Source organism: Chiloscyllium plagiosum, unplaced genomic scaffold, assembly GCF_037043375.1.
Source record: "Chiloscyllium plagiosum isolate Xiang-an unplaced genomic scaffold, Cpla_swu_hap1 HiC_scaffold_5, whole genome shotgun sequence".
Lineage (NCBI taxonomy): Eukaryota > Metazoa > Chordata > Chondrichthyes > Orectolobiformes > Hemiscylliidae > Chiloscyllium > Chiloscyllium plagiosum.
The window spans coordinates 46,492,984-46,508,576 of record NW_028270143.1 but is presented as its reverse complement, the minus strand read 5'-3'; the positions used below and the strand labels follow the sequence as shown (position 1 = coordinate 46,508,576).

Here is a 15,593-nt window from a genome sequence, read left to right as displayed (position 1 = left end):
GGTACTTCATTTTGGGAAAGCAAATCTTAGCAGGACTTATACACTTAATGATAAGGTCCTAGGGAGTGTTGCTGAACAAAGAGACCTTGGATTTCATAGCAGATTCATAGCTCCTTGAAAGTGGAGTCGCAGGTAGATAGGATAGTGAAGAAGGAATTTGGTATGCTTTCCTTTATTGGTCAGAGTATCGAGTACAAGAGTTGGGAGGTCATGTTGCATCTGTACAGGACATTGATTAGGCCACTGTTAGAATATTGCGTGCAATTCTGTTCTTCTTCCTATCGGAAAGATGTTGTGAAACTTGAAAGGGTTCAGAAAAGATTTACAAGGATGTTGCCAGGGTTGGAGGATTTGATCTATAGGGAGAGGTTGAATAGGCTGGGGCTGTTTTCCCTGGAGTGTCGGAGGCTGAGAGATGACCTTGTAGAGGTTTATAAATCATGAGGGGCATGGATAGGATAAATAGACAAGGTCTTTTCCCTGGGATGGGAGAGTCCAGAACTAGAGGACATAGGTTAAGGGTGAGAGGGGCAAGATATAAAAGAGACCTAAGGGGCAACGTTTTCACATAGAGGGTGGTACGTGTATGGAATGAACTGCCAGAGGAAGTGGTGGAGGCTGGTACAATTGCAACATTTAAAATGCATTTGGATGGGTATATGAATAGGAAGGGTTTGGAGGGATATGAGCCGGATATTGGCAGGTGGGACTAGATTGGGTTGGGATTTCTGGCCGGCATGGATGGGTTGGACCAAAGGGCCTGTTTCTGTGCTGTACATCTCTATGATGCTATGATTTTATGACTTAGTCAGACACACTTCAGCTGATCTGAGGCTATCAGGAACGCCAATGCAGAATTTGCAGTACCCCATCCCCAGTCCAAAAAATACCCATAAACAACAATCCATCCTTCTCACTGACACGGACATTTGTCATATTGTCACCAGCATATAATACTCTTCAAATCTGAAAATCATATGGCAGACATTAGGCAGTGAAAGAGATAATTGGACATTGGAAATTTGAAATAAATTTTATCGTGCTTCATAATAAATGTGACAATTTAACTAGTTTCAAATAATAGTGATCTCATTTCTCTTCCTTTTCCTATTAGTACGACATGCTCCTACACCTATGGCTTCAGTAGAACTAAAGACATGCTGCTTGTTCCCCTGCTAAATGTTTGCATGGTCTTGGCCAATATCCTCTGGGTTTTGGTGCCTGTGAGTATCATAGAGTCACAGAGATGTACATCAAGGAAACAGACCCTTTGGTCCAACTCATCCATGCCGACCAGATATCCTAAATTAATCCAGTCCCATTTGCCAACATGTGGCCCATATCCCTCTGAACCCTTGCTATTCATATACCCATCCAAATGCCTTTTAAATGTTGCCATTGTACCAGCCTCCATCCACTACTACCTCTGGCAGTTAATTCCATAGACGCACCTCTGCATGAAAAAACTGCAGTGTACCTGAACCCTTGCAGGTCAGAGGTTATGACTGAGCAAAAACCAATATGTCTGGCTCTGTCTAAGGTGGGGAATAGTAAGGGGAATTGATGTGGGAATACTTTCAGCAAAAACCCAATGTTTTAAGACTCCGTTCTCTATATTCCTTCTCACGGTTTATATTTCTCTGCCGACGCAGAGCTGGAGAGCATTTTTCTGCATTTCATTAAGGTGTTGAATGACCAATGTGAGGTATTCCCCCATCCTATTTAAAGTGAAACACTGGGTAGCCAGGCCATTGTTCGAGCATGCACTTGGTTTCCCATTGCTTCTGATACCCTGTGCAGGCAACTAGCTTCTTCATTCAAATGAATGTTATGGCACTCATTGGAGAGATGAACTCATCGAATTTCCCTCCAAGGGTGTGCTGTTGCAATACTGACAGAACCTCGCACATTTACTGCTGCTATACCAGAATAGTCCTCCTCATCAATCGTAACCAAAACACAGCATTTACGGCAAGGGAGCAGAGCTAAGTGGTTCATAAACTCCGACAGAGACTCTCCCTGTCCCCACTGCCTGCTGTTTCCTAAGTGATGTGTGGCCTTCTATGTGACACCTCAGTTCCTTATCTTGGAGGATTTCTGAGTTGTGTACATCTGAACTGGTAAAGGAAAAATGCAGATCCTGTGTGGTGCTTTTTCAGAGATAGAGAGACCTCCAATGATTTATCTTCATCATCCTGCTGAGTCATATGCTCAGTCAGGTTTGAAAACTCTGTGAGATGAAAGAAGAATACAAATTGGAGCCACTGTGCTAAAATGTTCAAAGTCAGCTTTGGTCCAATCATCATCACATTTCAGTAGCTGCTGACACCAAGTCAACATGGGTGAGTACTGTATGTCATGTGACAGAGAGTGATTTAACTTATTTTCAGATTAACTAGGAAGTCCCCGTCTCTCTATCACCAACATCGCGTATTGTGGGGATCTGCAGATTTTCATACCTCCCTCTCCACATTGATTGTTGGTTACAATTGACAAACTGTGACATCCTCTATCTTCTGTATCTCTCTGATATTCTTCTCCTGCTAGGACAGAAAGAAGAAAACTATGAAGCAGTGATTTAGTGTAATGTTATTAGTACTCCAGAACCCAAATTTAATCCTCTAGAGACCTGGGTTTGAATCCCACTGCTGCAGATCATGAGATTTGAATCATATGGTGACCATGTTACCACTGTTGATTGCCATAAAAACCCACCTGCTTCACTAATGTCCTTTAGGGAAGGAAATCTCCTGCTTTTACCTGGTCTGGCCTACATGTGACTTCTGCACCACAGCAATGTGGTTGACTCTTAATTGCCCTCTGGGTAATTAGGGATGGGCAATAAATGCTGGCCTAGACAGCGATGCATGAACAAATATAAAAAATGAGAAATGGAATGTGTTGAGAGAATGGAATGACAACACTTGTGGAGTGTGGCTATGGGATGGGAGTGAAATGTCAATAACTTGAAATTGAATTGAAGTGTCTAGATGGGCATGTGGGAAGGCAACTAGACAAAGAGAAATGGTTGGAGTTACAAGATAGGTTGTTCTGAGAAATGCCAAACAAGGGAATGCTGGGAAGTCAGACCAAGGGTATACAACTTGAATGGCTGATGCCAGTCGCTTTTCCTATCCTGATGAGGTCATTGAACCTCGTGTGCACTGTATACACGAGTGAGGGTCTTCAATTCATGCCGATCACCCCCTCTGTCACTTCCAGATGGGCTTGCTCAGTTTTTGAAACAGCCACATCCTCTTGACTGTGAGGAACAAAATGTCTTAGGGGTCTGCCGTCCCTCATTCAAATTCCATCACTTGAATTATTGTATCTCAATGTCATTTGTCAGGTTTTCCATTCTGTCCCTCACTGAGGTTCCTTTAAAAATGGAAGCTGCAACAGTCAGCTGTGTGTGATCATTATGCCCGCTCACTCCAACTGGTGGGAGCACCTTGAAGCTGGGTGATAATACCATGATTCAGTTAAAAAGTAATTGAAGATCTTGTCCTCAGACTTGTGGGCTCCTGATTCATGACGGGCCTCCTCCAATATGAGTGGCTCTGAAGAATAAAATTCACCCTGCTGTTTGGCACTGTATTAGCATACTTTGGATTTTCAGCTAAATTTTAATCGATCTTTCAGTTCATGTTTCCAGTGTTATTTCTGCTTTTAAAATTGCATTCTTCTGTTGTATGTATCTTGTGTTTTTTTTGAATCAGATCACAGATGAAAAGATTATGCATTCAGACAAGCAGCAGAATCATTCTTACTGAAAAGGGCTGAAATTGTGACAACTCCCTGCAAGAGTCCAGCTGAACAGAAAATCCTTAAAGAAGGCAAAATCAGCCACATTATCAACACTCATTCCACTATTATACGTCACTTCACTGAACTGGAATCAACGCCAAGTGCACTGTGGTTTGTCTGAAAATGCACTAATCTCACCACACCCACTGTCATCAGACTTCTGCACAGAAATCTGGTCGTTCTATCTGCATATTGTGAAAGCTTTGTCGTCATAATGACCTCAGTAATTTAAATTCATGTTTGGTTTTGGAACCTTCACTGATTTTATGAATTGGCAAAATATTTTTCTTTCTTTGCATTGGAGTATCTACATAAATTAACTTGTGCTACATTTTAATTCTGTTCCCACAGTAACATATTCACTGACATTTGAAATTTTTGTGCCTATGTGCAGAATGTAATATTGTTGTCTTAATTGCATAAGTTTCAGCTAATGACTCAGCTTCATGTAGTTTTCCCATCAGTTTCACACATTTTGAGTGGTGCAGTATTTAAACAGGCAAAGGTAAAATCCGTACAATGTTTTTTATCAGTATTTTTAGGCAGATGCATGCAAATGAAGCGCTATTGTTTTGAAAGCGTCCTGGTTAGTGAGCTGAGAAAGGAAACTGAAATGTAAGTTCAACTGTAGATTTAATGAAGAATTTATTTAGAATATTCTGAGAATGTGGATCTTACCACTATGTAGAGTAGTTGAAGCAGAAAGCATTGTCATGACAATTGCAAAGTTGGTACAATCACTCTGACTTCACCACTTCAACAACCCACAATGATCTCCCTCTCCATGATCTTTACGTTTCTTCCTCGTATAAGGGATGAGAGATGTAATTTGTTTTTGTCTGTTCATCATCTGCCATTGATCTCACCTAGCTGTTAAGGTTACTCCACTATTTGCTGAATGTTGATGGTAAACAGTACTTTCACTCAGTGAGGGGGAAATCATTGCAATGGAAAACATGCTTAGTACAATGCACTCTTAGGAAATGTAACTCTTCCTCTTACCTGATAACATCATTGCAGCATTGTGTAGCCAACGAGGGGTAGACAACAGATACAGCTTTTTCAATGTACTCCACATTCCAAAAACAATTTGAAAGAAATAATATACACCAGTAGTGTATACAGCAGGAACTGAGATCAATCTACTTGCATTCTGCTTCCCAAACTACTAAAATAGATGAATGTAGAGTCATAGAGTGTGACTCTATGACTCTATGACTTTATTTTGATCTATTTTAATATAGTAAAATAGATGAAAATCTTTCCTAATTGAATTATGCTGCTGTAATCAATATATTAAAAATTTAAAATGACTCAAAAAATTATGATTTTATAAATCATATTTGTCAAACAAATTATTTGCAGCATAAGTCAGATATGTATCAAAACATTAATAAAAACATAGTGTAATACATACTTTTAACCACCATATTAAAATTATGCAGGTTTATATGTTGTAACAGATTTTAAACATTTTCAGCCAGTTATTTGTTGGGTCTGATGCATCACTGCAACATGTTATCCAATCCTCTGTTACAGTTCTCGTCAGCTTTGCAGATATTTACATGTCTTCCCAGATGAAAGAAAAGTAATGTTATACACTGGAGGCTGCTTGCTACTGTTGTAGGCTGAGTCAGTTTGCTCAGTTCTCTGTAGCACAATCACAATAAAATGAGGTCCATGTACCATTAACAGCTCATTCCCATTAACTTACTTAAGGATTTGCATATGTGTTTCAACTAGTTTATGCAACATACCAACAGAGCTATTAACTCTCAATTGTATGGCAAGATGCGGAAGGAGAGAGTGGAACAGAAATGCTGCTGATTTTCTGATGTATTTAATATGTTCACAGGGAAAACGGTGCAGCAAGCTTGGAACTGAATCAACAAATTGTTGTTTGATAAATAATGCTTAGTTAATTTTTTTAATCCAAATAGTAAAATAGAAATATTTCACTGATATTACATTTGTAACGTGTTAATTATGATTGATAATGATATAAAAGCTCTCTGCATTTTTTAGAATTGTGCCAATATTTAGAGCTTTTAATTATGAGGACTGGTTACACAAACGTGGCTTGTATTCTCTTGAGTCTGATCTGATCAATGAGCTTGAAGTGTTAAAAGCAAATACAGTATGGTCTACAGGTAGATAAATTGTGTCCTGTGATGGTTGAACCAAGAAGAAGGGAACATAAACTTAAATTTAGTACTAAGCCATTTGAGAACAAAATCAGGAAAGGCTATTTATGAGACAATGATAGAGTATATAACATGGCATGTTAGAATTTTGGAATTCTCTGCTCTGTGAATACTGGAATATTTGGAGTTTTCAATTGACCTTGGTTAAGAAAGGCTATGGAACAATATGGATTTAAGGCAGGTAAATGCATTTGAATAGAAGATCAGCCAAGTCCTAATAGCAATTGGGGCCGGAATGGTCTACTCTTTTACCTATGATCCAAAAACACATCAATATTTCATATATGTATAGTTTAGGGTTTTCCAGTACAGAGGTACAAATTAGAATGCACCATTCTGGATATCTGATAACTGGAAAGATAAAACTCTTGAGTTTGAATGGGATCAAAATAGGACAAGGGACCGAGAAAAATACAAGCCATTGACAAAGATCATTGAGGTATTGAAGCCATGTTACACACTCTATCATTGTCTCAACTAAATTAATTTATTAACATAACGAAAGTATTCCTTTTCATTACATTCATGACCTCTTCAATTGAGATTGCTACTTTTCATCATTGAATTTTTTAACCTATGACTACTAAACTTGCATTGTAACTAGTTAGTTGGCTTATCTTCTTCATGTTAGGTGACTCAGAGAATTTGTTTGAACTAATAAAGCCATGTAACAATTAAATTAATATTTCTAAATTTCACTCATTTTTGCTGTAATGTTTCAGACTGTATGCACACTGTAAATTGATTATTTTTGTGAGCTCTTTATGTTGTTTGTTCTCTCTGGCATTGTTTAATTATAGCCACTGGAAAGGAAATGAAAGTAAATAGCACACATCATGTAAAACCCATTTTCTTATAGAATTCAGGAGACATAACAGTCTTGTAATGGGAACTGCTTGCAGCCGAAGGAACTAAAATTGCTTTGCTTAACATAAGGTCGTGGAAATTAATGCCACAGCTGTATTCCAAAACTTGAACAGGGTAAACTAAGTCTGAAAGTCTGTGAATAAATAATGGAAATGTGCCAGCATAAATAAAATGTGGCTTATGGGTTGTGGTCAACGATATTTCTGGCTTCATATGCAGCATGAATTTTACTTGCACATGGTACCAAAAGAGGCTGTAACCAATTGATCACTTTCATTAGCCACATTGAATAAAATTTTGCACTGCTGAATAGTGTATAGGCTGCACTTCACAACACTTATAAGGCAAAATAACTTGTTTGTTTTTTAATATTTTTTCTTGAAGTTTTTAATATTTGTTCTGGATGTCTGTGCATTTTGAGTTTTCAGATCAAAATTAAATTCTAGGATATGAAAAGTAACTTTAGTAAACCTCTCCCAAACCTCTTTGTTGGAATCAGCTTTAAATATAGAGGGGAAAATAAAACAGCTCACCAGTAAACAGCAACTTAAATTGAACAAATGCTGGCAAATGCCTATCTTAAATTGCTTTAAGCATTTTCCAACACTGGTTCTGGCTTTTGGAACTGAAAGCATCTTAAATACTTTCTGTATTTTCCAAAAGATAAGTAATATATTTGACAAACTCTCTAAAAGAAACTAAAAGGAAATAAAATGAAGGCTGTGTTCAATTTTTCCTTCTTTTAAAAGATTGAATTGAATTATTAATCATGCTCACCAGAAGACTGGCGCTCTATAGATTATTGCAAAATTATTACAAATGACTATCTTTTACAGAGGTGCTTGCCATCTGTATCTATTTAAAAAGAAAATATCTGAAAATAGCAAAAGTGCTACACAGGGGTGGTGTGAAACTGATTTATATAACCAGTTAGAGGGCATCTGGACATTGTCAGTCAATTGTACAGCATGTTCAACATGACTGTGATATTTATCGTCACCATGTGTCTTTTAAACAAGAACTAAATTGTCTGGCATAGCCTTCACAACACTTCAATTAACTTACACCTTCAGTAAAATCTAGGGTGCTGTTATGCATTAGCACAATCAAGGCTTCTTAAACAACGAGTGTAGAAAACAAAAACATATTCCTAAATCTTATAATCCCGTTTACACTGTTTCATTTTTCAATGCCACTCCTGTGACAGGCTTGGCAGAGTTTCAGAGTGTGAGAACAGAAACGCAATTGAGGCAGTGGTCAACAGCTGGAGAGGCAAACCCTTCTCTGCCACTGGCTACAATTGGCAGCTGTTAATGTCTATTGCAAAGTTCCCTAAACATGATCAACAACCTACCTATAGGATAATGTGTTTCACATGTCTTCTGAAAGTTAGCGAAAGCTAAAACACAGATTGGAGATATGTTTTCAATTCCAGTAATCAAGAGATTCAGCCAAAATGTTTGGCAAGTTTGCATTTTACAGCACAGTCACTGGCTGCCACTTCTCTGCAGACTGTGAAGTTTGGACTAAAACATAAATATATATATATAAATATAAATTGTACTTCATCCAGTTCTTTTACTTATGTTCATCAATTTTGATCATGTGTTTATGGATGGTGACTATTCTGTTTGGAGAACTATATTATTTTACTCATTATGCAATCTTGAAATTTAATCCCTACCCTAAACTGAATCACTTTGTGATGTGACTTCTCATACTAGCATAATAAGATTAAAAGCTTGCAAAATTTTAATTATGAATGTTTTTCAAGACAGCATCAAATGAAGAGGCACCAGAGAATAAATCAAGGCCCAGCACTTTAGTTTCAGGGCGATAGAAGGTAAACTGAGGCCCACATGGGGGTCTGGGGTTAATAACTGCATCTTCTGAAGAACACCTGAATGGGGAGAAAGTAACCAAATAGTAATATTACAAGTAGGTCATTGGTTGCTTGTTTCATAAGTAATTGCCAGGGACAGTGTGTATATTGGTGATATTGAAAAAGACTATAATATAGGATTCTCGAACTTTGTAATTGTCCAACAGATTTGAGTTTGTGTTCAACTTATTTAAATGTAAGCGAAAGCTGCAGTTGAATAAGCTGACCATGGCACCATTTTTTCTTCTTTTTCATGGCATATTGGTCATCACCGGTTGAGCCAACATTTATTGCCCATCCCTAATTACCCAGAGGACAGTTAGGTTGGTGCAAAAATCTATTCAAGCAGCAGGAGCAGAAAGGAATGTAGTAGTGGTAGGGGATAGACTAGTGAGTAAGATAAACACTGTTACTTTCAGAATAGAGGGTGAGTCCTGATAGCTGGGCTGTCTGACAGGGGCAACATTCAGGAAAAGAATTGGCAGTAGGAGAGCAGAATCCAGTGGTCCTGGTCCATTTTGATACTGATGATATAGATAGAGCCAGGAAAGTTGCTTTGCTGAGGGAATGAGAAGCCAGGTGCTAAATTAAAAAACACAGAACTTCAAAGGTAATTATCTCTGGAATACTACCTGGGCCATGTGAAAATTGGTATTGGGGGATACAGATTAGAGAAATGAATGCAAAGCTCAAAGACTGTGAGGGAGAAGTGAGTTCTGGTTCATGGGGCTCTGGAACCAGTGCAGGGCAAAGTGGATTCTGCACTGTTGGTAAAGATTACAACTGAACTGCATAACTAGGAAAGTAGTGACGGCTTTAACCTAAACTATAGGTAGGAGAGTTGACGATCAGGGATCAAGCCTGGGTACATACTGTGAGTCAAAACACAGAGTTGCAGTGGGAGGGCAATATAGTCATACGGGCAATGAAGATCAAGGAAAAGATAGAGAGAATGATCCTAAGAATTAACAGCTAGATATTACAAAGATAACTAAAGTCTCTATATCTGAAAGCGTACAACATTCAAAACAAAGTAAATGAGTTGACATACCAGTGGTGAGAGTTGATGGAGATGAGGCAATATCAAGAGGTAGCGCAGCCAGTGGGAAGGAATTTCCTGGGAAAGACCCAAGGGATCGGTTAAAGTGTGTTTGCTTTAATGCAAGGAGTATCAGGAATAAAAGTGATGAGCTTAGAGCATGGATCGGTACCTGGTGCTATGATGTTGTGGCCATAACAGAGATGTGGGTTTCTCAGGGGCAGGAATGGTTGCTGGATGTTCCAGGGTTTAGAACAGTTAAAAAGAATGGGGGGGGGGGGGGGGGGAAGAGGAGAGGGTGTAGCACTGCTAATCAGAGAGGGTATCACAGCTACAGAAGTTACCATTGTTGAGGAGGGTCTGCCTACTGAGTCAGTATATGGGTGGAAATTAAGAACAGTAAGGGAGCAGCCACCTTATTAGGGGTTTACTACAGGTCCCCCAATAGCAGCAGGGAGATTGAAGAAAGCATAGGTCGGCAGATTTTGGAAAAGTGTGAATGTAGTAGGGTTGTTGTAATGGGTCTCTTTAACTTTCCCAATATTGATTGGAACCTCCTTCGAGCAGATGGTTTGGAAGGAGCTGTTTTTGTAAGGTGTGTTCAGGAGGGTTTCCTAACTCAGTACATTGACAGGCTGATGAGGGGAGAGGCCAGTTTGGATTTGGTGCTCGGCATTGAGCCGGGTCAGGTGTCAGATCTTGCGGTGGGAGAGCATTTTGGTGATAGTGACCACAACTGCCTCACATTCTACATAGCTATGGAGAAGGAGAGAAGCAGGCACAATGGGAGGATAATTAATTGGGGAAAAGGAAACTATGATGCCATTAGATGTGAGTTGGGAAGCATGGACTGGGAGCAATTGCTCCATGGAAAGGGCACTATAGACATGTGGAGACTGTTTAAGACTGTTGCGAGTGATGCATAAATGTGTTGCTCTGAGACAGGCAAGAAGGGGTAAGGTAAAGGAACCTTGGATGACGAGAGCAGAGGAGCTTCTCGTCAAAAGAAAGAAGGTAGCTTACATAATGTGGAGGAAGCAAGGGTCTTGCTCAGCTCTAGAGGATTACAGGCAGGCGAGGAAGGAGCTCAAAAATGGTCTGAGGAGAGCCAGGAGGGGTCACAAAAAAGGCTTGGCAGAACGGATTAGGGAGAATCCAATGGCATTTTACACGTATGTGAGGGATAAGAGAATGATCAAAGAAAGAGTAGGGCCGATCAGGGATAGCATAGGGGACTTGTGTATAGAGTCTGAGGTGGTAGGGGATGTCCTAAATAAGTTTTTTGCTTCTGTCTTTACTAAAGAAAAGGATCTTGTAGTGAATGAAACCATGAGGAACAGGTAAGCATGCTGGAATGGATAGAGATTGAGGAAGCTGATGTGATAAAATTTTGACAAACATTAAGATTTACAAGTCGCCAGGGCCAGCCCAGATTTGTCCTCGGCTGCTTTGGGTAGCAAGAAATGTGATTGCTTCGCCGCTTGTGAAGATCTTTGCATCCTCGCTCTCCACCAGAGTCGTACCTGAGGACTGGAGGGAGGCAAATGTAATTCCTCTCTTCAAGAAAGGAAATAGGGAAATCCCTGGCAATTACAGACCAGTCAGTCTCACTCTGTTGTCTCCAAGGTGTTAGAAAGGATTCTGAGGGATAGGATTTATGACCATCTGGAAGAGCATGGCTTGATTAAATGCAGTCAGCACAGCTTTGTGAGGGGCAGGTCATGCCTCATAAATCTTATTGAGTTCATTGAGGATGTTACTAGACAAGTTGATGAGGGTCAAGCGGTGGATGTGGTGTATATGGACTTCAGAAAGGCATTTGATAAGGTTCCCCATGGTAGGCTCATTCAGAAGGTCAGGAGGAATGGGATATAGGGAAATTTAACTGTCTGGATACAGAATTGGCTGGTCGACAGAAGATAGCGAGTGGTAGTGGAAGGAAAGTATTCTGCCTGGAAGTCAGTGGTGAGTGGTGTTCCACAGGGCTCTGTTCTTGGTCCTCTGCTCTTTGTAATTTTTATTAATGACTTGGATGAGGAGTTTGAAGGTTGGGTCAGCAAGTTTGCAGACGACACAAAGGTTGGAGGTGTCATTTACAATATAGAGGACTGTTGTATGCTGCAGTGTGACATTGACAGGATGCAGAGATGGCTGAGGGGTGTTAGATGGAGTTCAACCTGGATAAATGAGAAGTGATGCATTTTGGAAGGTAGAACTTGAAAGCTGAGTACAGGATTAAGGATAGGATTCTTAGCAGTGTGGAAGAACAAAGGGATCTTGGTGTGCAGGTACATAGATCCCTTAAAATTGCCACCCAAGTGGACAGGGTTGTAAGAAAGCATATGGTGTTTTGGCTTTCATTAACAGGGGGATTGAGTTTAAGAGTCATGAGATCTTGTTGCAGCTCTATAAAACTTTGGTTAGACTGCACTTGGAATACTGTGTCCAGTTCTGGTCGCCCTATTATAGGAAAGATGTGGATGCTTTGGAGAGGGTTCAGAGGTTTACCAAGATGCTGCCTGGAATGGAGGGCTTATCTTACGAAGAGAGGTTGACTGTGCTCGGACATTTTTCATTGGAAAAAAGAAGGAAGAGACGGGACCTAATTGAGGTATACAAGATAATGAGAGGCATAGATAGAGTTGAGAGCAAGAGACTAACACGAGGGGTCATAGTTTTAAGCTGTTTGGCGGAAATTATAGAAGGGATGTCAGAGGCGGGTTCTTTACACAGAGAGTTGTGAGAGAATGGAATGCGTTGCCAGCAGCAGTTGTGGAAGCGAGGTCATTGGGGATATTTAAGAGACTGCTGGACATGCATATGGTCACAGAAATTTGAGGGCTTGTACATTAGGTTTACCTTACATGAGGCACAACATCGTGGGCTGAAGGGCCTGTTCTGTGCTGTACTGTTCTATGTTCTATGTTCTATGTACATCAAAGTAAATAAATGTGATCTGATAGCTGTTACAGAGACCTGGCTGCAGAATGGCACTGTCTGGGTCCTGAATATTGAGGAGTATATGACATTAAAAAAAAACAGGAAGCTTAGTCAAGGTGAAGGAGTATCATTATTAATAAAACATTATACATTAATGCAATATTTGGAGATGAACTTGGTTCAGAGATCAGATAATGATTCGGTTTGGGTGAAAATGAGGAATGGTAGGGGAAAGAAGTCTCTAGTAGGAGTGGTCATTAGGTCGCCTAACAATAGGCTCAATGTAGGTTGAGGTATACAAGAAGAAATACTGAGAGCTTCTGGTAAAGGGATGGCAATAATTCTGGGTAACCTTATTCTATACAAAATGGCAAAACATCAGATTAGCAGTAAGAGCATAGGTGAGGAGTTCATAGAATGTTTTTGAGCTAATTTCTTAGAATGGCACGTTTGGAGCCAACCAGACTATACTACACTTGGTTTTTTTGTATTTTATTAGGATTAATTAATTACCCCAGAGTAAGGACTCACAGCTAGCAGCAACTCTAATATGATTGAATTTTACATTCAGTTTATAAGGGAGAAGATTTCCCTTATTATAAGATAAATAAGGGAAAACATATGGGCATGAAAGCTGAGTGAGCTGAAGTGAACTGTCATATTGGGCCAGAACATAAATCAATCAAGACACAGTAGTAAACATTTAACATGTTTCAGAATTCAAACAAAACATGTTCTGACTATAAAGAGAAACTCTAAGGGGAGGACTAACCATTTGCAGTTACCGAAAAGAATTAAACTGGGAGAGTGATGTGAAACAAGGATTGAGCAAGGGAATGGTCCTTTCAGAAGGCAGAGAGGGGTGGGGAGGGGAAGATGTTCTTGGTGTTGGGGTCTTGTTGGAGTTGGTGGAAGGATGACACGTTGGATGTGGAGACTGGTAGGGTGGTACATGAGGATAAGGGGGACCCTGTCTTTATTGTATTTAGAGCAATGAAATGGGAAATGGAGGAGGTGCAATGGAGGGCACTTCTCCTCCATCTCTTTGGTAACTTCCAGTTCCCTGGCTCTCAACGCTTTTTCTTCACTATGGACGTGCAGTCCTTATGCACATCCACACCCCACACACTCAGGGAACATTTCGCTGAGCATCTGAGCTGGGCCCGCAGGGGCCATCTTGACCTCCCAGTCACCACCCATTTCAATTCCCCTTCATACTCCCTCTCCAGCATGACCATCCTTGGCCTCCTCCGTTGTCACAGTGAATCAGACTGCAAATTGGAGGAACAACATCTCATCTTCCGCCTCGGCAGCCCACAGCCCAGAGGACTCAACATTGAGTTGTCCACAAATAACCACCCTTCCCATCCCCCGACTCCCTTTCCAGCCCCTCCTCTTCCCTTCCATTCCTCTGACCGACCCTTCCTTCCAGCTACCAACTGGGTTCTTTTCTCCCATCGACCAACCAGGCCGTACCCACCGCCTGTGTTCATCTATCACTACCACACCACACCACCCCTCTCCCCACCCAAAACCCTCCCCCTCATCTCTACCTGTACCATCGCTTACACATATCCCCAGTCCTGAAGAAGTGTTACACCTAAAACATTGACTTTTCCACCTCTAGATGCTGTCTGGCTCGCTGTGTTCTTTCAGCCTCCTGCTTGTCTCCAATGGATTCCAGCATCTGCAGTCTTTTTTTTTGTCTCCAGGTAAAATGATTGATCAGAATATCACACAGGCACAGGATAAGTAAAGAGTAATCAGGAAGAAGAAGTTCGAACATGAGAAGAAGCTAGTTAGGAATGTGAAAACAAATAGCAAGTGTTTCAACTGGTATCTAAAAAGGAAAGCAATAACTAAAGCTAATGTTGGCCTGCTAGAGTATGAGAATGGGAAGTTTATGGTAGATAATAGGCAAATGGTGGATGAAATTAACAAATATTTTGCTTCTGTCTTCACTATAAAAGATACCAAAATATCACCCCTGGGGTGAGGGTTCTTGGCATTACGGTGTGGTAGTGTACCTGCCTTTGAGCTAGAAGTCTTGGGTTCAAGTCTCACTTGCTTCAGTGGCATGTAATAGCATTCTTATAGAACATCTATATTTGAATCAGATTTTCTAAGTGATTCACAATCCTCTCCTACTTACTGTTGTGGGTGAGTGAGTGCATGTAGCCCCAGTGGCCTAATGGATAAGGCACTGGCCTCCTAAGCCAGGGGTTGTGGGTTCAAGTCCCATCTGGGGTGTCTGACTCTTCATGGTTTGTCCTTTCTCAAATTAGTTTTTGTGGTTCAACTGGTCAGTACACTCAGCTGTTCACTGTTGGGCAATTGTTGTTCTCACTTGAACAATTGCTTAGTGGGCTTGTGGGGCAATGGTAGCGTGTCTGGCTCCACAGCAGAAGGTTGCATGTTCAAATCACGTCAGGCTCACTGAAGCTCTATGATAGAAGATTGGCTGGCTCACAGAGATTATGCATAAGTTAGTCTTTTTCTGATCAGCAGAATGTGACAAGTAGGATTCTACAGATGCTTGCGCTTGACTCTAAACCCTCTTATAATTTATACATGAACATGCATATGGACATGAAGCAAGAGTAGGAGACAGTCCTTTCAGTATGCTCTGCTGTTCAATAATATCATGGCAGATCTGATTGTAACCTCAAATCTGCAAACAAAATGCTGAATTTTCAAGGTCTGTCCAAACAGTCATCATCTGAAATTGTAACTTGCAAATGGTATTCGGAATATGTACAGCTGAGACTCTTAGGCGAGGTGGAAAGACCAACAGCCCTCCTCTGTGTTGTACTTTGAAACATTTTATTCATTAGTGAATTTAAGATTGAGCTTC

General features: G+C 40.4%; 1 non-coding gene across 1 annotated transcript; it reads left to right on the top strand.

The window, feature by feature from the left end:
* Window positions 1-14,916: 14,916 nt before the first annotated feature.
* On the top strand, window positions 14,917-14,989 carry trnar-ccu (transfer RNA arginine (anticodon CCU)). The gene has a single exon. It is a non-coding gene; the product is annotated as a tRNA-Arg (tRNA).
* The last annotated feature ends 604 nt before the right edge of the window (window positions 14,990-15,593 follow it).